General features: G+C 38.6%; 1 protein-coding gene across 4 annotated transcripts in view; it reads left to right on the top strand.

Annotated features, from left to right (window-relative positions):
* The window catches only part of ERC2 (ELKS/RAB6-interacting/CAST family member 2), a 1,638,183-nt gene extending 1,618,089 nt beyond the window's left edge, over positions 1-20,094 (top strand). For all 4 annotated transcript variants that reach the window (XR_003856601.1, XR_003856602.1, XR_003856603.1 and 1 more), the window contains one exon: positions 17,391-20,094. The gene's annotated coding sequence lies outside the window, so the exon portion shown is untranslated. The remainder of the gene's footprint in view (positions 1-17,390) is intronic.
* Positions 20,095-27,679: the final 7,585 nt, after the last annotated feature.

Genomic DNA, 27,679 nt, shown 5'->3' with positions numbered 1-27,679 from the left:
CCTGAGGTATTTCCCTTATAGATATATATATAGATAGATAGATGCCCAAACATTTCTTACCAAAAATGCTTTCAAGTTATAAAGACAGTGTCATTTTTTAAGACTTGAATATATTCTTTATGTATGCCTACAAATTCTTTTGAAATTTTGCTTTCAGTGTAGTTTTGTTTCACGCATTTAACTTTGACCCATCTTAGAGGGTTTGTCATCTTTTGTTCACTTAGATATTCCTTGAAACATACAGTTTCTCCAGAAGTGCCTAGAATTTTTCACACAGCTGTATGCAAAACCAATCATAAACAAAATGATACTACTTACTAGTAGAGACCCACAAACATTTGTAATCAGATTTATAACCCAGCCCACCCAGCCTGTTTCCACTCTCCCTCCCCAACTCTCCAGCTTCCCACAAGTCCATCCTCGCCACTCTCTCCCCCGAACTCCCCACAACCCATCTCTACTACTCTCACATACAATCATCTTTTCACCACTCCCACTTTGCTCAAGTCCCTTTGCTCTGTAATATTTCCAACCCCATGATATCCATAACTGAAAAAGACTTGCAAAAAATTCAGTATTTTATTATGTGAAAATTTTACCTGCCATGTAACATGGAAGTAGTGCAGGAGGCTTAACACAGGTGTCCATTAGCATAACATGGAAGAGGAGGATTCACTTTTTATATACACATGATGCAGTTCTTACTCCACAGTAATAATAAGGATATTTATTTCAAGAGTATCTGCAAACCCTAACTATATATATATAGTATGTATCCCTCTTAGAGAATACAGTATTTACATTCCAGAATGAATAAACCACAAATTATCCATTAGTATCTACATGATTTTAATTTATAAAGCAGCTGTAAAGAATTAAGCATTATGATTTCTCAGACAGCATCATGTTCTTGAGCATTAAAGGCTTGAAATGAACAGTTCTTATTTGAAGCACTGAACTGTTCATTTCAAGTCTTTAAAAATCTTTGACACTATTGCAGTGTACTCTGTTGCCACCTACATTTCAGCTGAGATCACAAAAGTAGCTTCTCAGACTGGAAAAACTCAACTTTCCAGTATGTCACCATGTGAGTAAAACTGGGCCTCAGAAACTACTCAAATTTAGTTTTAGAGGGAATAAAGTTCTCACAGTGGTGGCAACAAGTAAGGCATTCAGGACTGAGATAGTCCTGTCCCCCATTAACTATTTTTCTTTCTGTTTTAATGATTTAAAAAAAAAAAATAGATTTTTAGACACACAGCTGGTAAAGGCCACTACAAGGGCATTTGAAATCTTCTCCTTTGTGTCCCCTGTTCCCCCTCCCCCTCCCCCATGGTTCATGATTAGGAAATTCTTGGGGGTAAGCTCATGGGGTCCTTATTCTCAATCAGGAAGAAGGAAAGAGGCAAATGGGGTTGCTCATTAACATTTCTGGCTAGAAGTAGATCATCAAACACCCTCCCCAAGAACCTAAACCTTGCTGAAGTACCTTCAAATATCTGAAGTCTAGTGAAAGCTGCTAAAGGCCTCAGTCTGTGATGTAGCTAAAAACAGTGGGTATCTGGGGTACAGGTCATCTGTGGGATAATTACCTTATAGGACTTGGAGAAAAATAAGAACATTAGAGCAACAAATGACTGCAGAGATGTTTGGAGATGGAATGAAAGAGTTATTTCAGATACGCCGGTACCACAGCATGAAATCAGTTATCTTAAACAAACTTTCAATTCTCACAAAGTACTTTTCATGCTCACCAGCTCCTCTGTCTTACTGGGCATGTAATTCATTTCTCTCTCCATTCGTCGGGATGTTTTATGAAACAAGCATCTTATTTTTCAATAGTGAGCTTCAGTTCATATTTTCTGAATAAGCAAACGGCTGACATTTGAAAGCACACGCAATCATAGTAGCAGGTTAAAAATTCATTCTGCACAGTTCAAATGGAACTAGAATTAATTTATGACATTGTGCTAGTCATTTCTGCTGGCCCTGCTAGCCTGGGTGACACATTTTAGAAAGGAAAAAGAAGCACGTTTAACTTTGCTGAACTAGTTATGGCCACACTACTGCTCTAATGAGCTTAGTGACCACAACCCACAGGGGCCAGAATGTTTTACAGCAAAAAGGCCAACCTCAATCATGGTGGTGCTTTTACAAAGTTGTTGCAAGTTTAATTCTTTGCAGCTTTGTCCTCCTGCTGTTCTGACTGCTTGAACACAAGGCTCTGTATATTATAGCAACCTTCCCTGTCTCATATAATGCCACAAAGGTCCCAGCAGGAGTCTTTTCAGTGAAGCAGACAAGCCACAGGCTAGGGCAAACAGGGCATCACAACTTCCTAATAACATGACTTATTAGACTGGGGGGGGCTTCAGGAGCATTTTTTTTTTTTTACTACTCTGTTCCTCTGCAGCCAAGACCTTTAACCCATCACTTCATTCAAGAAGCTTGTACTGGGTAATTATAAAGCAGGGCATATAGTACTTTTTTTTAAATCCTGTGTCTCTGCTATTACAGGGCTAATTTGTGAATGTCTGTATAAGGGGAAAACATAAATTTCAATAATCTCATAGCTAGACTGATTCCACAACAAAACTCAATATTTTGTTTACTTAATATGCATGGGTGACATCCTTTCAACAGCTATGCATAAAATGTGTGGTAGATCAGTATATTCCCCTTTAATGTGTGACTTCTGATTCAGGGCTGAGTCCGGATATGGAATCTTGGTAATGAAGTGGTTAAATTGCTGAAACTACAGGATCTCTGGTTTCCTGCCTGCACTTGCATTGGCCTAAGGCTGTGCCTGCTGTGTTAGGGAGTGAAAGAGAGCGCCTAGCCTTGTCCCAGGTGGCAGACAGGCAAACCATGTTATTAGGAAGCAGGGATAGCAAAACCTTGATCTTCAAAAAAAGGCCCCTAATTAGTCTCTAGCATGAGAATAAATGGCATTCCACATCAGGAAAGATGCAAAAGACTCCCTCAAATTTCATTACCTAACCTCTGCTATGAACAATTTGTTTAGTATCAGCTTTTTCCACTTGAGCCATTTTTAGTCCAATCGATTTTTTTTTTAAATCCATTTTTATTTTGCCTTATTTTTAAATCAAGATAGCAGTGCTTACTGTATTTTTTTTTAACTGAAATGTATATCTGTAAGTGAAGGATTTGTAAGACTTGTTCAGATTTAATAGCCATCCTTCCCTTTGTAAATGTTTGGGTGGATATTTTGCAGGTTGCTGCACTCCAAAACATGAATACTATATTTAAAGTAATTCTTTATAATTGTTACCTAGCTTTAGAATCAACATGTAGAAATAACATACTGCAGAATATGTATTATTCATAATTACATTTCAAGGCTTGTTTTGAGTAGTTTTACTTTATTGAGAAATCTTTTCAAAAATGCTCCTTTCAAACACACCTATTTTCACACTTTGATCTCCCAGTGGGGATACACACCTTTGTCCTGTTTCAGCTCAAACTTTACTAAAGTTCAACACTGAAATATATTTCAAGGTCTCTTGAGGCCAATCATGTATAGATCAATGTGGATTCTTTTTTCCCAAAGGAAGCTGCTGTTATTTGTAATGCCGATTTTCAGTATTGGTCTTACATAGGTCTGGATACAACATCACAACCAATATATTTTTTAATTCAACCACCTGTTGAAATTCCAGCTTCATCTCCATTCATGTAGGTTAACTTTTTCATGTAAAAGCCATAACTAATCATGTCTGTCAAACCTTGCCAGAGAAGTAACATAAAATCTTTTTCATAAGCACATGACTGCTGAGAACTGTGTAGATTCAATTCATATACTTTTACCTTGACTTGGAACTTACATATTTTCATGTAATTGTAATATAATAATATTTGCTAAACATTTACACTACAGTACAGTAGTACTGCTTATTTTATTTTTTACCAAATGAACTTGAATCAGATTAAAACCATTTTGAAATTGGAAATTAAGCTGTCTTCAGTTATCCTAGAAAACATTCAATTCTAGTTCCAAATATATTTGTAGGGAAGACAATTTGAGGATTGTGCTGTATTGTTTCTGAGGAAAGTCTGATCTTCTTGCAAACAGTTCAGGGATATTGTAGACAGCTACAATTTTTCAGAAAATAATTTCAAACTCTTTCTCTGCAACATTTTAAAAAGTAAGAATTCTTCATTGATAGTTATCATAAGTCTAAGGGACAGACATCAGACTTTGTCAATTAAATTTGTTCATAAAGATATTTTAGTATGCTAAATAAATCAGAATACTGTTGGTCTCTGTAACCTAATATGATCAGACAAATACAAATTAGACTCTAAGTATGGGTCCATTGCAGCAAGTTTTCATCTTATATTTTCAATTTCAGTTTGATTTCATGCCCTTGTACAACATTTGTGTTATAACAATTATAAAATATTCTGCTAATACATCATATGCAATAATACACCTCATTATAAAGTCACATTAACAAAATGATCAAATACATTTCTGTTCCTCACCCCTTCTCTCACAGAGGGGTTGTTGCTTTTTTAACTCCATATTCTTTAAATGGCCCACAATGTGCACTATTTGCATTTTAGATTAAGACATTTCCTTCTGCGTTGTTTTAACCTGTGCATTTTATTGGTCTGATGTCAAACTGCATGTCAATCTCTTGGGTATTTTAACTAATCCAAAATAAGATCAGTTTTGACAGCAAACAAACCCAGTTTTTCTTCAGTCGGTCATGTTTAATAGATTCCAATCTCAACTCAAACACAACTTGCGGTTGTTCTGTCAGATATTTATATAACCACTAGGGCGCCATAGTTATGCACCGCATACATCATTGTATTTTTATAATATATTTAATGAACTTTTTTCCTTTTCTGGTAACTACTTCATTACTTTATGTGAATGCATTCCAATAGAATTTGTAACAAATGAGCACTTTGTGTTTGCATTAATGCCAAACACGTTTAACAAATTTTTAACATGGAACACTGGCAATAAGCCAAACTCCTAGAGGGACACTGAAGAAATGCCATACATTTAAATTAGATCTTACCTTTTCACTTAACCCCACAAGAGTCTTAGGCATCTCAGTAATGGCAATTTCCATCTTGTTCAAGAGGAGACTTTTACATTTTAATATTTCCAGTTGTTTCACCTATTTGCTAGAGAGTTTTAGAGCTACATACCAGTGTTTGACAGGATACTCTAGCCATTTAGAAACAAGCAGGTCTTTCTTCATACAAAATCATCTTTGTGGATCTAATTGTAGCCGTCTAAGAATTTGGCAGTCAGAAAGTTTCAAGAACAATAGAAGTCCTCAGGTTGCAGTGACAGAGGGCTGCAGATAGATGTTGCACAGCAAGTTAAATAATTTATCATTGTAAGAAAAATTACAGTTAATGATATGTCTATCAGACTTATCTTTAAAAAAAAAGTAAAGCACCTCATGTTGGTTCGTGGTGTTGAGTTGTGAGTTTCTGAATTTAGCTATCCTGGCAGAAGAAGGGGGGTAAAACAATCTACCACTGTTTCATTGGTTGAAAATGCAAAACAGCACTGATGTCATGAACAGCCTGTTGGCCGAAGTCGGTGGCTTCAGGATCACATTATTATGTTTTGCCCTTATGGTATGTCACTACAATTAGTGAGAATTACTTGTATGATAGTGAGTTTCAAGGGACTTTATTCAGCCAACTAGTATGAAGTGCTGACTTTCTACATGAAATTCATATTTTTATTCTACTGCACTTATTTAAAATATGTTCTGTGTCATATTTCAAAATTAATCATGCCTGTGTTTTTATATAGGACTTAACATTTGCAGTATTACATGGCAAATGTTACATTTGCAGTTGGAAAGCTGACAGTATTTCTTGAAAGCTTAGGGGTTGATCAGACATTCTTCAGAATGTAGATCTTAACTTACTTTGCAGGGTAGTTTTTGCAGCATGAAGTTGGATAGTGGGAGGCATTTGAAAAATTAATGTTTCCAATAAATATTTTTTAATTATTGCTTGCAAAGTTGTTACTCCTACTTTAAAAAAAATTCATTATTTAACAATTTGTTGCAGTATGCTTACTTTGATCACAATAATAAATAAATCTTCATGAAGAAAATTGGGAGTTCACTCATGCAGGATACTTACAAATGCTATCACAGTAAAGATGCCTAGTTGCAGATTTTTAAAGAATAGAACAAGCCTGCCGAGGTTTTATTAAACTGTTACCTCATTCTACTGATCTTCAGCTGGATAGTTTCACTACCTATAACAATAAAAGACTATTCCCTCTCGCCCTATCTCCTAATCACCCTATCAGTTGTTGCCCTTTTAAGTAGACACCATATGTAATAGGTTAGCACAGGGCAATTCAAAACTTTGTGCATGGGTATCTGTTTTTGTATCTGGATTCTCGATTCAGACATTTGGAAAACATATGGAACATACTGGACATTAAACCAGATGTCAAAAATAGCCGACATTTTACTACTGTTATTAAGCTGTTTGCCCTTTAACCCTCTTCAGTTTACCAAAGAACTCTTTCACCCAGTTTGTTTTCTGTAAATGACGGAGAGGAAAGTGCTAAGGGCTGAAACTACAAAAGAGCATTAATCAGGCAAGTGTGGTCATTCAGATATGAACACATGCTTTCCAGCTATCATATTTTATATACCTCTACAACTTTGAGCAGATATACAAAGAATAATAACAATATAAAGTAATACCTTTTTATTGGACTAACTTAATACATTTCTCAACTATCAGGAATTAATTGTCCCTCAAGTCCAAACATAATGCCATCTGTTTGGACTTCAGGAAGGGAGTGTTAACTCCTGAAAGCTAGTCAAGAAATGTATTAAGTCCAATAATAAAAGGCATCGCTTTTTTTTTTTTTTTTGCTTGTTAGCCTTTATTTCTATGTAGTCATGTCAAGTAACATGGCAACCACAATATGTTATCATTTTTATCAGTAACAGCTACCAAAACAGTTTAATAAAGACAGTTTGTATTTGATGATGCCATCATGGTGGTGTGTATAGAACTCCATGAGTTTTGTAAACTCAAAATGGGAGGCGAGATATGCACACCGGAAGGTATTTATACTGCTTATATTTGTTCAAAGATGAATTTTAAAAGCCAGGCGTGTGCCAAAATTGGGAGATGTGTACACATATAGGACATGCATGCATCCACCTGATTTTAAAAGCCGCTCGCATGCACAAATCCTGATGCGCAAACATCTCACCTCGGACAAAAATGGTGTGGGCGGGGCATGGATGTTCCAAGGCAGGGCCAAGAGATGTGTGCACAAGTAGCTATGCGCCTGGGTGTGTGACCAGGTCCAGTGCTGCATAACTTTACTTTTGCTATGAAGGAGGTGTAAGTCTTAATAAAATTAGGGGTCTGGGGTAACTTGGGGGAGAGCAGGCTAAAGAACCAGGGAGGTTTGGAGGACCTAGCTCTAGACTGGGCGAACTGGTCATGGCAAGGATACACACCTATTATAAAATTCCCTCACTTATGCAGCTCAAACCTGACTTATGCTGCTGGGCATTCACAAGCTTAATATTAGCATCCCACATATATATATGCACCTGGGCTATTTTATAACATGCGCACATGTGTGCGCATGTTATAAAATTGCCATATCTCTGGGCGCACACCGACAAACACACATATATGTTTGCCTGTTTGAAAGTTACTGTCCCTATGCTCAGACATAAAACCAAAACATCAATAAGGTAAAATTATTTTTTCTATTTATTGGACTAGAATATCTGGCCTGGATTTCATTGTCAATCAGCATGTATAGTGAACTCACATTATTCATCAAAAGCATCTGGTTTTGATATATGAGACTGCGTAATGTATCATAAAATGGTGTTGTGCTGTTTGTGTTTCTTAGATATATAAGTATAGTCTGACTTTGGTAGTGAAAAAATGAAAATACATATATATAGTGAGGATGGCCAAGCAAATCTTCTGGGCTGGTGTTACATGTCCTGGCCATGGAAGGCCCACGCCTTCCTACGGACCTTGCCCCTCAGGCTTCGGCCTATCTTTACCTGGACGCCCCCTGTTCTCCTTTGTTCCTGTTGGCATCTGGGTCTTTGGAACCCTGCCTCGTTCAGACCGTCCTCGTCCTTCATATATTTCTGCTGGTTTCTGGTGTACCCTTGTCTACATCAACTGGGAGTCGTCTCACGGAGGCCCACCTAAGTCCACTCAGCCCCAGCACTCGAGGGCTCAACATAAGGGGAACATGGGCTGGTATTGGCAAAGCTCCAGTCGGCTCCCATAGGGCTTGCCCTGCAGGAAGCGCCAACCCCACCTCGGGCCAAGGGTCTACCATCAGCACAACAGCTGGAACAGAAAACCACACTGACTCCAGCCTTTTCTAATGTAATCTTAACATTTATTAACATAAACAGAAAATCAACATACCTGTAGACTGCCTACCTTTGCAGTATACTCACAACACAACTTCAGAGAGGGTCAGGAGCTCTTTATTTCTAGAGACGCAGAAGATTCTCGCTCCCAGCTGGGATTATACTCTTATCCCCATCCCAGCAGGGTCCCACCCACAGAGCTCTCTCTCTCTCTCTCTGTAGGATTTACGGTGAACCAGGCTTAATGCATGGTCCCCCGCACAGGTTAAAGAGGGGAAATTGGGTCACTCCATCACTTGCCCACCCCTCTCAACTTGGACCCATCAGTCCGAGCATTATTATTCTACTCTATGGCTCCTCCAAACTACCTTCCACAGGGCAGTTGGTGCTGCAACCAGCAGGCTATGCAAAATCACCCCCTTCTGGGCACTCTGTTTTGCCTTTTTCAGGTGAGACTATGAAGCTCCACTTGAGCTTTTTGATACCTGAAACACAATCATTGCAGGATTATTCCCTTGGCACACCTCCTGCTCAATTGTGTTCTCCTCTGTGGGCTCTTGCCACTCAGTGTCTGCTTTGGCTTTAGCCCCATTACTGCTTTAAACTCTGGAGTGGAGTCCCACTGAAGGGTTGAGCTGCAGTTCGGTGACTTACTCCACTGCTGTGCTTCCTCTAGGTTTGCCGTGGCATCTCAGGGCTCTCAATGGAGGCTTTTTCTTGGCTCCCCACAGCGCCTTTCTCTGTGTTAGCTGCAGTGCCACCAACTGGCTCCTCTGTAGCACCTCCTTTTGGGCCATCTGCTAAGCTCCATCCTGAGCCCTCTTGTATCTGAGTCGCTTGTTTTACACTCTCTCCTTTTCTACTTCCAGTTTTGCAACTGACAGGCTAACAATCTTTCTTTCTTTTTTTTCCCCCACTGGTCTTTCGGCGAGTTGCCACAATTCACTCACCACACAGAACATAGCTGTTAGCATCTTGTCTCTCACCCAGCAGCTGTAGGCATTCTTCATCTAGCCTATCTAGGTATTTACTTCTCTGACTGTCGGAGTGGGTTCTCTGGCTCCCCTGACTTGCTTGCTTCTCTAGCTGCCACACTCCATCTCTTTTCCATCTAGCTCTGGAGTGCTGGGATCTCCTACCATGCAAAATTACATGGCTATGCACTTCTTTCAAGCTGTCTGGCTTTTTTTTTTTTTTTTTTTTTTTGCTGCACCTGTACCTACAGTGTACTCACAGGGCTCCCCTCCAGGTTTTCCATAATACTGCCCAGGCTGTTTCCCATATATAGCACTTCTGACAGTTTTACTTACAGGGCCACACACACTGTACACCCACTAGCAGTTTCACTTTCTGCTGGAGCCACATCCTGTTCCAGCCACAATGCACCACTGCTTTTCTCTTTTTCTTTAGTTGGTTTTTTTTTCAAAGGTAAAAAATAAAAAAAATCCCTGCCTTTTAGGCATTAACTTCACTGAGTATAAGTCCTAACTCTAGACGGAGCTTGTCTCCTTTGTCTGCTATAAACCTAAACCTGCTTCCCTCCAGGCCCCACAGACCACTCTCTGTTTTAAAGGCAATTCCTCTTTTTTCTTTTCTTCTGTGCTCTTCCTTGAGCCAATAAGCTTTAACTTCAGTGCTCTCCAGCCCTAGCAGCACTTTTCTTCTGTCCCAGCCCCCTGCCTAGGGAGGGTTACATAAACTTTTGTTTTCTTTCTATTCTCCCCATGGAGACGGGTTATTTTTCCTATGCCAAGCTTTAAAAAACTCCCCGACCTGACACCATATGTGAGGATGACCGAGCAAATCTTCTGGGCTGGAGCAGAAAACCACATTAACTCCAGCCTTTTCTAATGTAATCTTAACTTTTATTAAGATAAACAGAAAATCAACATAAGGGTAGACTGCCTTTCTTTGCAGTGTACTCACAACACACCTTTAGAAAGGGTCAGGAGCTCCTTGTTCCTGAAGACACGGGGCCTCTCAATCCCAGCTGGGCTTACACTCTTATCCCCATCCCAGCAGGGTCCCACCCACAGAGCCCTTTCTCTCTCTCTCTCTCTCTCTGTAGGATTTAAGGTAGACCAGGCTAAAAAGAGGAAATAGGGTCACTCTATCACATATATAAATAGATATGTCAAAAACATTATATCTGTATATTTGAGACACCATTCTCTGTGGTAAATAGCTAAAGTGGAGAAGAGTCATACAAAGCTCAGAGTTCTGGATTTCAAAAATATCAACTTGAGTAAAATGGGGAAGTACCTTAAGAAGGCATTAGCAGGGTGAAAGAATTTAGGTGAAATAGAAGAACAGTGGGCTAAACTAAAAGGAACTATTGTAGGGCAACCAATTTTATATTATGAAAGTAAATAAAGTAATAGGAAAAGAAATCGCTATGGTTTTCAAAAGAGGTGGTTGAAAAAGAAAAGACAAAAAATTTGCATTCAAAATGTGTACAAGTTCTCAGAAAAAGGAGCACATGGAACAATTTTTGGTAAAGCTGAAAGAGGTGGGAAAGGCAGTCAGGGCTGCAAGGGCATGAATGGAAAAAAAGATAGGGGTAGATTTTCAAACTGGTGCACAGATGTACATCTGCATGCGCTACCCAGCCCGCACACATGTATGCCTGATTTTATAACTTGCACGCAGGCGCGCGCAAGTTATAAAATCAGGGATCGACGTGCGCAAGGGGGTGCACACTAGTGCACCTTGCGCACACCAATGCCCACAGGCTTCTCCCATTCCCTTCCCCCTAACCTAACCTTCCCACCCTTCCCCTAACCTTTCCCCCCTCTAGCCCTACTCTAATCCCCTCCAAATTGATGCAAACCTTTTGCACCTGTCTGGAGGCAGGCACAGGTTGCGTGCACAGACAGCCTGCCAACACGCAATCCTCTGACACAGCGGCAAATGGCCGCTGTGTTGGAGGCCTCTGGCCCTGCTCCCTATGAATAAAAATGGTAATAGGAAAGAGGTTGAAAATTGCAAGCCAATTATCTTGATGTCCGTGATGGGGAAAATTATTGGAGAATTTTTTGAAGGAAAAAATAGTGAAGCATCTTGAAGACAGCAGGTTGTGAAACATCATAGTTTTTACTAATGGGAGATCATATCAGATGATTTTTTTTATAAGGTGACTAGAAAATTAGGTGAGGGCAGGAGCTGGATGAGATGTACTTAGATTTCAGCAAAGCTCTTGATACTGTTGCATGGTCTAGGCATGGGTTCTAAGGTGGCTGACTGCATTAGAAATTGGTTGAAAGGTAATAGAACATGATGGTAAATGGAGTTCATTCTGAAGAAAGAAAGTTCATGAGTGGAGTGCCCTTGTAATTGGTCCTAGGACGATTTCTGTTCAATATCTTTGTGTGTGATATGGTAGAGGGGTTAGAAAGGAAAGTTTGGGGGTGTTTTTGCAAATGATAAGATTTGCAACAGTGTGGACATGCCTGAAGGAGCAGACAATGTGAAAAGTGATCCAAGAGAGCTTGAAGAGTGGCCAACTTCTTGGCAGCTAAATGCAAAATTATGCATTTTGGGTGAGGAAATCAGAGAGAACAGTTTTCAATGAGGGGTGAGTTGTCCACAAAACAGGAAAGAGAGCAAAGGATGGTAATGTTCAAGAATTTCAATGTAATAATAATAGTAGATATTAGCGAAACTGAGCAATAACATAGTGGTTAGAGCCAAAGGAATGCTAGGGTGTATAGTGAGAGTTATAGGTCATTTGTAAAACCTCATATAGGCTATTAAATCCAGTTCTGGAGACCCTACCTTCAGGAGGATATAGACAGAGTAGAGGCAGTCCAGAGAAGGGCTACCAAAATAGTGTGGGGTCTGCACTAGAGATCCTATGAAATGAGACTTAAGGATTTAAATATGTATACTCTAGAGGAGAGGCACGAGAGGGGAGATATGGTATAGATATTCAAATACCCTGAGAGTGCACAAGAATCAAATCGTTCTCATTGGAAAGGAAGTTCTAGAACAAGATAATGATATAAGGCTTTGAAGCAGTAGACTCAGAAGCAATGCCAGGAATTATTTTTTCATGGTATGGGTGATGAATGCCTGAACTGCCCTCCCAGAGCAAACAGGTAACAGACTTCAAGAAGACATGAGACACACAGGATTCCTAGTTGCAAAAAAAAGTGAAGAAACCCTGGAAGAATGAATTAGCAGCTGGCTCTGTCTGGCAAGCTGTGAGTATAATAATAACTAGAATGTATGTGGTTTTTACCAGAGACTTTATCTGTGAGTGTTTTTTGGAGTTTTGCATACTGTATGGATACTATCAGATCTAAGATAATTTGCCTGCACCAAGTTAACCAGTGAAAGGTTTTTTATTTTTTGAGCAGCAGCTGACTGTGTGCAGTGTGTTTTTTACTGAAAGGTCTAGAGCCTTGAATCTTCCCCCTTATTCAGGAAAGAACACCAGGAATATAGGTGGCAGTCTGTCCCCAGCACACCCAAGTGAGTCCCTGAGCCCTGTTAGCCAACGACAAGGAGCCACATGATAATTGTTTCTTTGCCATCGAGAGCTGATAGAACAGAATTGGCAGGATATCCATTTCAATGAATAAATATTTTAAATGTAATAATTAAGCATTTAAAAAAATTGTGTCGGGATTGGGGGGATAGGGGCAGCACAATTATTGTTCGCACAGGCAGCAAAAATCCTAGCACTAACCCTGGAGCTAAGAAAGGGATCATGCATACTCAGCTACCCAGGAGAGTGGAGTACAGTGAAGGAGGAGAACAAATACTGTTTTGGCTACAAGTGATATCATGCAGGCGGCCATGCTGTATGACTGGCAGCTGGGATATATCCTTAGCAGTGTAGAAATAATGGGGAGACTGATTGATCTTTTCCTGACATCATCCACTATATTACTATATTATATGTAAACTTTTCTTCAAGATGAAGTTAACCAGTAAGGTAAGGTGCATCATGAAAATTTAAACCTATGATGCAAGGTTGGGAAATAAAGCTGACAAATATTTTTACAGCCATTGTATTGAATTTCATGGTTTAAATATCTGGCTTTTATTCTACAAAATTGGAAGCATGCAAAAAAATTAGGCAGAGGAGAACATCTCTTTGGGACAGAATCAAATATCACCCGAGCTTATACAATTTATTTATTTTGCAGCATGACCAAAAGTGTCACTGGTCCAAAATCTCTAAATCTCTACCATATACTCTGCTCAAGAATTTTGCAGAATTGAGGCTCATATGTTTAGGGATAGATCCTGAATTGTGAAACATTATCATATTTTTCTGATAAACCATGCTCTAGATTACAATTTTCATAAAAGAATTTGCAGTATTTTATTGGATAGAACTAGTAACGATCTACTAACTAGCTCTGCAGAAATAATGTTGTTCTCTGTTCGAGCTTTTGTCTGGAAAAGTTGTACCCAAGTCGCTTTTGTAGGTTTTAGAAGAATTTTGTCTAAATATTCATTTAAGTTTGAAAAGTGTATTGAAACCCTACAAACATTAAAGCACAGGTTTCACATTGCACATTTACTATTTAATAGTATGTAAATAATATTGTTCTAGACTTCTCACCTAACTGGTCTTATTGGGCCAGATTTTCAAAGGGTTATGCGCGCCGAGCCTATTTTGCATAGGCCCAGTGATGTGCGCAAGCCCCGGAACGCGCGAATGTCCCGGGGCTTTGTGAAAGGGGCGGGGCGGGACAGAGGCATCCAGCACAGCGGCCAGTGCGCACAACCTACGCCTGCCCAGAGGCAGGCGCAACTTATTAAACAAAAGTGAGGGGGGGGGTTTAGATAGGGCTGGGGGGCGGATTAGGTAGGGGAAGGGAGGGGGCGGAAGGAAAGTTCCCTCTGAGGCTGCTTCAATTTCGGAGAGGCCTCGGAGGGAACTGGGAAAGCCATTGGGGCTCCCCTAGAGCTCGGCGTGCACCCCCTTGCTCGGCGCGTGCACCCCCTTGCACGCGCCAACCCCGGATTTTATAACATGCGCACGCATGTTATAAAATCGGGCGTACATTTGTGCGCGCTGGGTTGCACACACAAATGTACGCCCGCGCATACCTCTTAAAATCTGGCCCTATGTTTCTAAAATCAAATAGTATGTGCTATTGAAAATAGAAGAACCTCAAGAACATTGATTTTCATTTTTTTATGAAAAGTGACAAACGTTTGTTTTTGTGTTAAAATATTTTTCATTGAAGAAAGGCAACATTCATGATAGGTACTAATTTTGGAAGCTGAGGTAATTTCTTCTGTCACATCAGAAATTTATTTTCTTGGCATATATTTTTAATATTCACTGCTGATTTAAACAACTTTTCAATTAAAAAGCATAAACAAGATTCCAGATGCTAATCACCCCATCTTTTTTCTAGTTTCAAGACTGTAAACTGATAAGGCATTATCCCTTAGTAATAAATTTTGTCTAGCTAGTAGTTTCAGATGGATATTAATAGCTTCATCTTAAACTATATTAGTGACATAAATATTGAAAACTTTCGGGCAGATTTTAAATCACTTGCGCACGTAAAAAAATAGGGGTTATGCACGTGCCGCACACATATTCAAAGGGGCCCGGCCACGTGCGTAACCCCCGTTACATGCTGAAGTACCAGGCCCAGATAAAGGGGCGGGGAGAGGTGGGGCTGGAGGCAGCCGGTACAGCGACCATTTGCCACTGTGCCCGGGGAAGCACGCACCGGCAGCCTGCTGGCGCACACAAGTTACTACTGCTCCAGAGAAGTATAAACTTAATTAAAAAAAAAAAATAAGGTAGGGTAGGTTGAGGGGAAGGGGAAGGAAGATTAGATAGGGGGTAAGGAAGTTCTCTCCCAGTCCACATGGAAATTGCATAAGTATCCCCCCTTGTGCACACCGCCCGCACTTGCATGCGTGGATTATAAAATCCGGTGCACATGTGCGCGTAGCCCCCAGATTTAAACATGCGCACGCCAGCGCACACATGTTATAAAATCAGCGCACGCAGGGGGAGTGAAGTTTAGTAAATTATGCGCGGCAACGCAATCGGGCCTCCCCCAGTTCCCACCCAGCCCACTCCAATTAAGAAGCGGACTGGGAGGGAACTTCCCTATCCTTCTGCCTAACCTTCCTTTCCCCTCTCCAGCCCGACCACTAACCCCTACCTAGCTATCCAATTTTTTTTTTTTGTACTTACTGCTCCTCCCAAGCAGAAGTAGTTTCTGCGTGCCGGCCAGCTGCCGGCGTATGCTTCTCCAGGTCAGCGACTAATGGCCATTGTCCCAGTCGGCCTCTGTCCCGCCCAGACCTGCCCCTTTTTCAGGGCCCGGCACTTGTGAGCGTATCGGGACTCATGAGCATGGCCAGGCCCTTTTGAAAATGCATGCAGTGCGCGCAGGGCCCGGCCACGTGCGTAAGTCTCAATTTTTTCGCATGCAGGCCTTTGAAAATTCACCCTTTACTGCTGCCATATGTATATTTATTTCTCATAATGTGCTCAGTTTCCAAATTCAGGCAGATACACTAATAAAACTGAGCTCTTAAAATATGTATGCTAAAGTCAGAGGTAACAGAATGGCACAATTATTTAAGGGACTCCATTTTGAAAATAGAATTCTGTTGGGCTTATCCAACTACCTATGCAATTGCATGTTTTGGGTGGTGATAAATTCATTAGAAATTAACAAATTGGCCAATAGGATTGACTAGTTTCAGCATTGCTAGCCAATAACCTCATTTTGCAACTGTATAAAATGTGTGAGTCAACTTCTTTAAGTATATGGGCAGCACCATGTTACCTGCACGGATAACATTAGTAACTGGGGCATCCATGCACTATCAGCCCCCTCTGCTTGGCTCACCACAAAGGAGGGCAAAAAGGTGATGTCATCAAGCCATGTAAATCAGCACAGGAGAGCTTCTAGCTTGGTGCACAGTAACATGTGGGGACATGCAGCCACCCTGCTTCTGGTAGGCCACTAGGCCGAGCAGTCCTTGTGCTGACTGATAGCCCATGCAGCTGGCTAGGGTCAACTCCCCCATCAAGGGGCTATGGCCCCATTGGTTAGCAGGCATATTAGGTGGGGAGGATAAGAGGAGGTGCTGCTGTTTGCCCAGCCTCTGTATCCTGTGTTGGGATTGCTACAAGTTTCCCACCCTCCCTACCACCCCCAACTTGTCTTGGCTTTCCATATTTGAGGTGTAGACAGAAGATTAATGTATTAAATTATACAGATTGCTGGGCTAATTGCTTCTGAAGCTGAGGTAATTGTTTAAACATGCCTATATCTTTCTTGCAGTCTTGCCTTTTGAGGGTGTCAGTTGTTACAGTTTGGGCAAGGTACCCAAGCTGGGTGGGGAGGGGGACATGTTTCATAAGGTGAGAATGTCAGCTATATTAAATGTTCTCACTAGCATGGCTGGGGTCGACCTATTGTCCTGTGTGGCAGCAGGCTCATGACACCAGGTGCAGTCATATTGTGGCCCAAGATGGCTGATAGTCATGCTTGAACAGGGCAGGCTGTCCCTTAAAGCTTGGGCCAAGTTTTTCCCCCACCTGAACCATGGTCTTGCTTTGGACAGGCCAATGGGTCCAGAGAGACCCTCTTCCTGGGTACCTATAGACTAGCAGGGCTTGGATACATAGGTTAGGTTGCCCTAGTCAAGGACTCAATAAAGCTGCAGCCTTTAGCATTCCAGTTGAATCATTTGTGTAGGTGTATTCATTGAGTGCTGAGAGAATTAATTGGGCAAGTCATGGTAGCTCTAGTTAATTACCAGTATTGCAAGCCTTTCTGTAGTTATGCATTTTATAATTTTGCACTGACAGGATGAAAGGAATTCAACTCTTGAAAGCCAGTCATAATTGCATGAAATAAGTACAAGAAAAAAGTTATAACCTTCAACTTTTTAAAATTAACCCCATTTTAGTATTGAACTGGCTCAGCAGACTAGAAAAGAAATCACCTGCTGATCAATTTGACTTTTCTCAAATCTGAATAATCTTATGTGTTACAGTTATCAGAAGAGCTGAAGAAAGAAGAAAAACAAATGCAGAACTGCGAAATTTCTGATAATCTATTGCATAAATCTCAAGTCACAACTATCAGAATGTGGAGTGGATCTTAAAAATTGAGGATGAATTTCCATTTCATAGACAGAAGAAGTTTGGCATGCATGATGATCTATTACAAAGTCAAATTCTTTGATGAGAAAATACAAGGCCAGTACCTACATCCTACCAATAGTGTCTTGAAAGAGTTACGATATTGGCAAAAAATAAAAAATCTCACATTGAATGTTTTCCATATCCAAGCATTATTGGCATTCACTTAAAATGCTTTTATCAGATTATTCTAGGTAAATGACTATTCACTAGAGCTTTACTGTGCAATTCAGGGCTTTTAAAACAAAATATCTTCATCTCAATTGATTCTGCCTACTTCAGAATGGCATAGCATGTTCAGTGCACTAGATTATCAAAATGGTGTTAGAAAGCTTTTGATTAAGGGTACTGTCACATATCTTTCACCTTGTGTGCTATTCAGATAGATAACAATCCTTTACTCCTCCATGTTTAAGGATAGCATTTTGACCTTTGTCCAAGTATTATGCTCTGGGCCAGGTTGGAAATGAAATCAATTTTTTTGGTAGTGAACAACTGGCAGAGATTAAACTTAGCAAAATATGGTGTGTGTCTCTTACAATGCATGGAGCATCTAACATGGTAATGAATAATTTATATATTTATATTGTTTGTGTGCTAAAAGGTTGAAGCACATGAGTGTATTTGCATACATGCACATACTTCTTACTTTTAATCAACCTCTTGCCATCTAAAAGCAGGCACAGTATTTAATATAATAGCTGCAACTCATAAATACATTAAGGTTGAAATGTTGTGAAAACTGTGTATGAAGTATTCATTGTTTTCCATAGGAAAAACCCCAAACTAGCAAAATACTAGGAAACAGTGGGGCGGGCAAAACAGGAAAATACCTCCTATGAATGGACATTATTTATGTAGATTATCTGCATAGTAGATATTAAAATTCCTGGAAAGATGAGCTTTCCAAAGCACATGCCAAGAATCAAAATAATCCAATTGTATGACTTCATTATATATCTATCTATATATATATCTATATAGATATATAGATAGATAACTATTCTACCCCTAATTCAAAGGGATTTTACAACTTCATAAACAGAAGTATTCAGTCCGGCAAATGTGTAGATGTTCTTCTTTTTTTTTTTTTTTTTTTTGAATGATGCATCTTTCTTGTGAATTGGGATGTACTTCCATGTAAGCTGGTGTGGAATATCTGCATTTTAAAGGACAAAATAAATTTTAAGCATGAGTGGCCTTAAAATAATCCTGGTTGTAGTTTTTTGCTACTGTGGAAGTATGGACTTACAAATAGATATTCCAAAGTTTGAAGTGAGTGTAGAACCACATTATTTTAAAGTGTGATGGTGCAATTAATCTTGAACATCCTTATAAAGATATGAAAATAGATTTTAAGCATTGATTGTTGACCAGAAAGTCCATTTAGTCAATGTAAAATGTTACATGGACATTTCATTCGTTTGTCATGCTGTTATCTTAATAAACAAAACAATAAATTATATATCTCAGAGCTTATTCAAGTTTAAAATAGTTTGTCCTTTATCCATCAATTGAATCTTAGATCTTTGTTTTTAAAACTTAGCAAGGTTCCTGAGGCAGTATTTAGCACACATGACAAACGTTGCACTTGGAAATAGACAGCAAATTCTGACTTTGTTATTAGTAAGGATTTTAATATCCGCAGTTAGATCATACCTTAACTTTCAACTGATTACTTGAAGTAGAAAATTGAATTCTGAACAATAAAGTCTTAAAAATAAAAAACATGTAGATAATGTATATGTATGTGCCAATGTTGTCACAGATGTCGAGTATGTTATTTGGGTTGGCGAGAGGGACTGTTGATTTTACTTGATCAAAATAACAGGGATACAGAAGCTACAAATTACAGATTTTTTTCAGTTTGTATGATACCCTGAAGTTATGGAGAAACTTTTAATACACTAAGAATCTCGGGGTTTAAAATAATCACTGTGATGTTGGGGAGATATTTTATTTCAGCAGTGTCTGGTGGTTTGTTTCCTAATATGCTGATGTAAAACAAAATTTTGATCAACATTATATGACAATTTTACTTTGTACTTAAGCTTGTACTCTACATTCTCTCTCTAAATGTACAACATTGATTTTGTATTTAATGATTTTGTGTATTCAATATGCACGTAACTGCAGTCCTTGACTTCCTTTTCAAATGGGGGTTAAGTTTACCTTTTAAACGTGTTTATGGAAAAAAAAAAAAACCTCAAGGTGATGATACACTCTGTATCTGCTGTTTCTGTGTGTCCAGTTATGTGTGAATGTGATTGTTGCAAGCATAGGTCAGTATTCTCAATATGCAGTCCGATCCTCATTTGATAGTGCTTGTAAATCATATTTTGAGTGGCATGTTCTGGACTGTGATAATTGATATGTGGTTAAGGACTTTGATATGAAATGAAATCCTCGCAAGCTACCAGAGGGCATGTATTAGAAAGTTACTGTAATTTAATGTTTAGTGAACGCGTAAAGATATACAGTGTTCGCCACATTGCTATCCTGTAAAAGAAAGTGTTGTTCAACTCGCTTATATTCACCAAATAAATGTCATTTCTTTCTGAAACCATGCTGTGTCACTGAAATTATCTCTGAAGACTGAAATTAAATCGGAGTGAGGATCTACTATAAAGTTTTGTCAATTCATTACCTTTTATCATACATTATAAGAACTGTAAAAAAATGTATTTAATTTGTTTACTTTGTTGTTCTTGAATCTATTTTTCTATGTCTACTCATAAAGTATAGTTTCTGTACTTTAGGGGGAAAAAAGACGTGAGGTGTGAAATTCTCTGCACACTGCTCCTGTTCGGGGATGTCTGTTGTACTATTCGCTTTTTTTTTTTTTTTCATTTTGTTCACATTTTTTTTTTTTGGATGGGGGGGAGAAGAACTTTAGTGGAATATGAGTTTCTTACCTAAGAGTGCTTCATTGACTAGCCGGGTGCACAACAAGGAAAATAAAAAGGTGAGTGCGTGCTGTCTCCATAAAAATAGCGACGTGCTAGCTGACACTTCACAAGTGCCTGCTATTGCCTAGCCAGCGACATTCAGTGGGTCTGGAACAGCTGTAAGTTAGTTTGCACGTTATTTCTGTCAACTGTGTGATTTGCACTAAGCTAAAAAAAAACCCAAAAAAAACCCAGTTCGCAATGCCCTTCTCTCAAGATGAACAACGAGGGGTGTCGTCTTCTCCTAAACAGAATGCATTACGTGATCTTGTTCATCACGGACCTTTTTCTAAGAAGATATTATTCATTTATCCATAGGTGCGCATTAGATCTGGAAGGAAGACAAGGGGACCAAATCTTGCAGTGAGCCTCTTTACAAGCAGTGGGAGGAGGGAGTTACTGTATGCACACTGATTGAGCTTGCAGATGAAAGGTTTTCCGTTAAATATCCTGAGTCATTCATCCAGCGGAGTAAAGGCTGAGAAGTACAATAACTTAAATGTATAGATATTGCTTTAGGTATGACAGGTATGTTGCTCTAAGTTCAGAATTCCCTGAATAAGGAATTTAAAATGAAAGTGGCCAACATAACACTTTTTCACTGATAACATATAATTGTCTTCATTTTTAACGCATAAAATTATGCTTGATCCTTCCTTTATGAATTGTAAAATCCATTCTCATTGGCGCCATCATCCTATGTAGAAGCAGCTATGAAGTACCGTATTTCGTCACCTTAGGTACAATCATTCATGCTAGAAATTGTGGGGATCTGTATTAATACTTCTGCCAAATGCATCTCAAATGTTTGATGGTTTCAAAACAGCCTACATCCAATTTAGCGTTTAGAGATCAATTTGTTCTGGGATTAGGATAAAACAAAACCAGACATCATTATAATGCTGTTAATGGCTCACACCAGAAAACAGGGAATTTGGTTTGGGTTTGTATTTTCTTGGAAAAAAAAAGACGGAAAGGAAAAGAGACTATTCAGCTTTGATGACAACATGTGTGCTCCTGGTAAAGCAAGCAAAGAAAAACAGCAGTTACCAATATACTTGAGAGCAAATTCATGACACATTACTTGAAAACGAACCAAGAGCACCATTATGTTTAGGACAATATGAATATGACAATATGAAAGGACAATAACTTTTGTTAGCAGGAGGTTTAATCCAAGCAGTGATCCTTGCATGTCATGTCCCCAGGGGGCTCGGGTGGAAGGGCATTAAACCCTCCTCCCCTTCATAAACCCATTCGATGTCGGGCAAAAGGCCAAGAAGGGACTTTCCTCAGCCCTGGGTTTGATACTACACTTGATCTTAACCAAAAGGCCGAGAAGATTTCTGGAAAAGCAATACATCTTTAAAAGAGTTGGTTAGGCATATCCTAATGAAGGCACAGGTTTTTCTGGTGTTGTAGGAACCTGGCAGTTCAGTTATCAAAGAATGGCAATTTAATTATTCGTGTAATGTGTTAAGAAATGCCATCAAGCTATAGCGAATATCCATCTTGACTTATTAAAGCAATATTCAGAGCAATTGATATGTGCTATGTAGCACTTCAACTGTATAATTCCACTTACAATGGGATTTGCACTGTTGGCAAAAGCAAATAATGAAACTTCTTGTAATGCTTGAAATATATTCAGCCTTGTACTGCTAAAATTTCACATGCAATATATTTAGTTATAGACAGTAAAGGAATAATATTAAGGAAAGGTTTTGAAAGATTACTCTGTTATCAGGCAGACTTCCTCCAACAAAAACTCACCTGATCGTTAACATGAATCTCTAGGTGCAATTACATTTTCTTTCATTTTGAAAGAATGTGACTCGTAATACCAATGATATAGTTGTATTTAAAAAATTAAGGAAAACTGCATATTGACATTCAATATGTAAGTTTTAGGCATGAGTGCACAATTAGGGTACCAGGTTTCCTAAGGAAACAACACGGGGGAAAAATGAGTGGGTTTGTTGGAATAAGTTTTAATTGTACAGTTTTATGGCTCCAGCTTGTCAATTGTTGTGTAGGGTCGTGTTATACTCACAATTATTAGGGCTCAAACAGGAATCCCAGAACTGTTGTTCCTGCTTGTGGAACATCACAGCCACGCAAAACAGCACTGGGCAGTTGTGCCTTTGTGAGGAAAATGACTGCCTATGAAATTGTTTAATTTAGAGCAATTACCTCTGTTAATTAAAACAAGTATTGTCTATTCCGAGGATGAAACCTTCCATTCAAAATATCCAAGGACTTAAAGTAACCCAAAAGATTTTTCCCATGTAGACAAAATGAGCTAAACTATATAGAAACTTTATAAAAGAAAAGAATGGGGGAAATCGTTATAATTTGAGGCAAAAACCAAGGATACCTGATTTCTTTAACCGTAATCCTTTCGTTTTATCCCCAGCGCCTGCTCTGAGATGCTTAATTGCTCCTGAGTGGGGAAAAAGCATGTCAGCAAGTTCCATCTTGCACATGAAAAATTATGTAAGTAAAAAAAAAATTCTAAAAAGGGAAAACAGTTTTGATGATTTAATAGCTCTTATCTTCATATTTTTGACCTTTGTTATAAGCAGTTGTTTATTTAAGAGCATAACTCACAAGAAGATCGAAGTCGTGATGAGCAGTGACTTAATGGATTTTGGCCAAAACAGATGAAACCACTCATACTTACTCCCTTGATGTAGTTCTATTATGTAGTTCAATAATGTGCAGAATTCGGTTTTTCAAGTTTTTAAATCCTCTCTTTATGTTTTGCTGAGAAGTTTAAAAGCAGCTTACATAGCCCATATGTTGAAAAAGATTGATGTTAAGGTTATCTTATTTGTATCCTAGCGTTAATGGTTCAAGGGTTATTCTTTTCCACTACAAAGAGAATGTTAAAAGTTCTGATTAAATGTAGGAGATAATGTTTAAAATGAATGCCTTACTCATACAAAAGGTTGTCTGTAAAATCTGATTTTAGTTTGGACAGGCTCTACGAATCTGCAAAAATATTGTAATTATAAGAAATAACTTCCTAGGTGAAAGAGGCAAATAATTTCACCTCCAAGATTTAAACGATGTAAACTGACTTATCAATCTATTCTAGACCCATTTTTACCATCTGGTTTAATGTGGCCACTTTAACTTAATAGTCTGTTTGTTTTTGCATTACGTCTCACAATATGAGGGTTTTGATTGGCTAAAATGGGCGTGTGCATTTGTTTGCAGGTATTTAATTTGGAGGGGGGCTGGAGTGCTGGTGAACATTTCCCAAGGCGCGGAGAGTGGAAGGCTTTCTAAAATAAAGGGGGCAATGAATCTCTGAGCTCCCAATTCTGTTACCATGAGTCTATGACAGTTCAAATGACGTTTTCAGTTAGACCTATTTGAAACCATACAATTTGCATATGGGGTTTACTAAAATAGCCCTGTTTCCTGGTATACCAGCAATCTTACTGGGCACTAGATTTTTGCAGTTCCTGGAAAACATCCCACACTCTGTAATTTGTGATTACTTGCAAAATGTGCAGTTGACTCACGTGTACTTTGCTAGTGCTTGTCATCAGAGTGACGGTAAATTAGTGAAAAGATTTCTTGTTAACAATTCCTACTGCAGGAATTTCTGGAAACAATTCTTCAGCTTCAGATACTACTCACGTGTGTCTTGAATTGTTTTAATGTCGCTTAGAAAACATGGAATAATAACATTATAATATTACTAGAATGCCTCGTAGCAAGTCATTTTATAAAACTGTTTTCAGAATTATTGTATGAAATTGTACATAAAATAAAGAGTCTCCTTTCCCGACAGCTATAATTCAAATGAGTCTAGAGATATTCAATAACTCTTTGGTTTATCACATTTTTACTAAGCACAGGATGAGCAGAACATTAATGGCGTGTGGGTATCTTTGCCTAAAATTTGTGTGGCTCCAATCTACTGTATTTAATTTTTTAAATAAAGCAATACGATTGTACATCGAAATTACCAGTGTTACTTCCAATGATGTTTTCTCACTAAACGTCAAGATAGCCACAACTGACTTGAAAATACAGCAAAAGAAAGACTGTAGCTTTTATAACGCTAACGAATACATTAAAAGCTACAGGCTTGTGTAAGAGTCTTAATAGCCTGGAAGTTTTCCATGTTTAAACCTTCGTTAGCCTTACAGAAGTACAGTCTCGTCGGCTTTCTTTTAACTGTTGCCTCGGAATATTAACATTTTGATTGGTATGGTCTTCTATTCATTTGGATTGTTACTTTTAAAGGTTGTAAAAAAAAAATTATACAGAAGCTAGAAAAAAAATGTTTGTAATTCAGATGGAGGAGATGTGAAATACAGTTACTGCCTTTCCTTTTGGTAGCTGATATACGTTCAAAAATGTATAGGCAGTGAGAAAATAAAATGCAGTCAGGAGTAAACACATTTGCAGGATGTCTGGACTTTTTGCCTTTGGTTTCCTCATCCACGTCAGAGACATGCCTGTAATTAGCAGGAAGCCGCTGCTCAAAGTGTGATTAAAAACAAAGGCTGCAGCAATACAGCTGAATTGGTCTGATTTTGTTTTACAACTTTACTTGGGTTCATACAGCATAAACAGTAAACACAGGAACATACGCATTCGTCGTCTTTGGTTTATTCTCGTTATCTGTAGTTTCAAGACTGACCCATTCCTTGCTCATTTTGATTACTGCAAACTCCCTAAGACATATATTACAATACTAATGTTAATATGCTGTAAATTCCAGTTTTCTGGGATAATTCTTCCTGCTTAGTAATTTCTCTATGACCCATAGCTTGATAAAATCAGATTGCAGAGGTCATCAATCCTGAATACGCAGTTGAGAGGTAAACAGCTCGGGGCCCTTTATTAGTTTATTTCAGACTCTCCTATTGTCGTGTTACTTACTTTGCCTCCCCTCCCCATTTTACAGTTTGATGTTATTCAGTACTAATTCTAGTGATTTGAGGCATGACCTTTAACTCAGCAGCGTTTGCAGTTTCCTAAAGGGGATAGCTGAAATGCCTTGGTAAGACAAATGCAATAAAATATTATTTACTATAAGTTCGAAACTAAGGCTGGTTCCCCCCCCCCCCCCCCTGAAATCACTAGCAATCCCGTTCCACCTGGAGCCGAAAGTATGCTAGAGGTACTGTGAATACATTGCTTGCAAAGTTTTTGCCTATGAAATGAATCCATAAATTCAGACTGCGATTTTCGATATGTTAAAATTATATATGCCCTTTCAAGCAGAGTTTTAATATCCTTGGAAATAATGAACTTATTGTGAGCTGCCGATACACAGTCAATATATATTTTAATTCCTCGGTTCTATTGAAGTTTTCCTTTCTTAGTTTCAGTTATTCCAATTTACCCCAGTGCTTTATGAAAAGACACTTGAAAACGGTTTACCTAATCAAGCAAAAGAGTCCATATTTACTTTTCGTTAATTCCCAGGGATATATTTCACAGTTTTTCTAAGCATTATGAGATTTCAAATCTACATTTCATTCTGGCAAAGGTCAATCATAAATCACAGAAATACTTATAAATAGGATTTTAAAATAGAAAAGAATAAAGCCGGGGTGCTAGCTACAAGAATCTTAAAAATGGAGGATGCTTCGAGTAAACATCCTACAACCTGGACATTCTAACCTTTATGAATTTATGAAATAGTGAACGGTGAACTTCCGGTGCTGAACCACAACAGACGTTCATGGCTATCAGATGGATTCGTGAACATAACATGAACAACCTTACAGCAGAATCAGAGAGATTTAAAAAAAAAAAAAAAAAAGGTGTGGCTAGGAATAAGGACGCACACTTTTCCAAAAACTGATAAGCACTAGAGATGAACTAAGAATCGTGACCAGTAGGGGTAATTATAAAGCCCGCCCATTATTTAGGCAGGTGGGTTTATCGGATCAAATGATCCATGAACACCATAATTGGAACGCAGGAAATCAGGGACTTTATTTCCTCAGTTTGCATTTCTGCAATCAGGAATCCTGATCCAATATCCCCTTTAGCAAGCCAGTGCCCAGAGAGTGTAACCGAAATCGCTATCATGGATCACAATTTTTCAACACATCTCTAACAAGCATATGGGCAATAAAATACATTAGAAAACGGGAGGGGGGGGGGGGCAGAGATCTAGAAAATGAGCAGAGTCAAAACTTAAAATCAGTAATCAAGATTCAAGCTAGTATCATTCTTTTTAATTCATTTCTATTTTTAAATCCCATTTGTAAGTATTATGTGATTTATAATCTGACATTTGCCAGTATGAGATGCAGGATTTCAAATCTCATAATGTTTAGAAGGGATGTAGACTTGGAAGTCAACTGGTAAATGTCCTGATATTCCTTTAAATTGAAATGATACTGTAATTGCTAAGCCTGATGAAAACTAAAGAGGACAAAGCAAGAAATGGGACAAAGCACCGCCCCCATTAATCAAAACCTTCCCCTTCAACCCATGATTCATGAACCACTGGGTGGGAACCTAAATGAATCACAGATCACTGAACGGAAGGCTCATGGATCACAGTCTGGGAACACCAAATTTTGGGTTGCATTTCTTACCCAATGGCAGAAATACAAATCAGTATCAGCATGAATGGCACTTTGACCTTCCTGCCTTGTGCTCTCCACATGTCTCCTTAAAGCAAGTCTAAAAGGCCCTACTACTCAGTAAATTAGATAAACAAAATCTCTTCAGAAATGATTAATGACATCATGAACACATTTCAGAATCACAATTTGTAACTCAGAAGGTGGGATCACAAAAACACAAAGTAGTTATAGATTACCATAGAAGGAAGGCTTGCAGATCACACATTTTGGATGAACCTATTCTTTGGATTTGTTTTCATTGCTTGCAAATATTAATTTTAAGCAATTGCTTAGCAATGGAATATATTTCTAAGCGCAGTAGATTTCTGTAGCAAATCTACCTTTATTAATTTGAAAAATTAAATCTAAATGGCCTTCAAATAGCTTTTATTTTTTAAACCAATTCCTGAAGAAGGCAATAAATAAGCAATCTGTGAGAATTATATTTTGTTTCAAAATGATCAGTAAATTTTTTCCCTGCATGCCAAATGTACCAGAAGAAACGTGTATTTAAACCTTTACAGGGGGAAATCAACCTTTGAAATATTACCAGGAGCCTGAGATTTGGAAAACAGCATCTGT

Source organism: Rhinatrema bivittatum, chromosome 4 (assembly GCF_901001135.1).
Source record: "Rhinatrema bivittatum chromosome 4, aRhiBiv1.1, whole genome shotgun sequence".
Taxonomy (NCBI): Eukaryota; Metazoa; Chordata; class Amphibia; order Gymnophiona; family Rhinatrematidae; genus Rhinatrema; species Rhinatrema bivittatum.
This window is presented reverse-complemented; position numbering and strand designations above follow the sequence as displayed.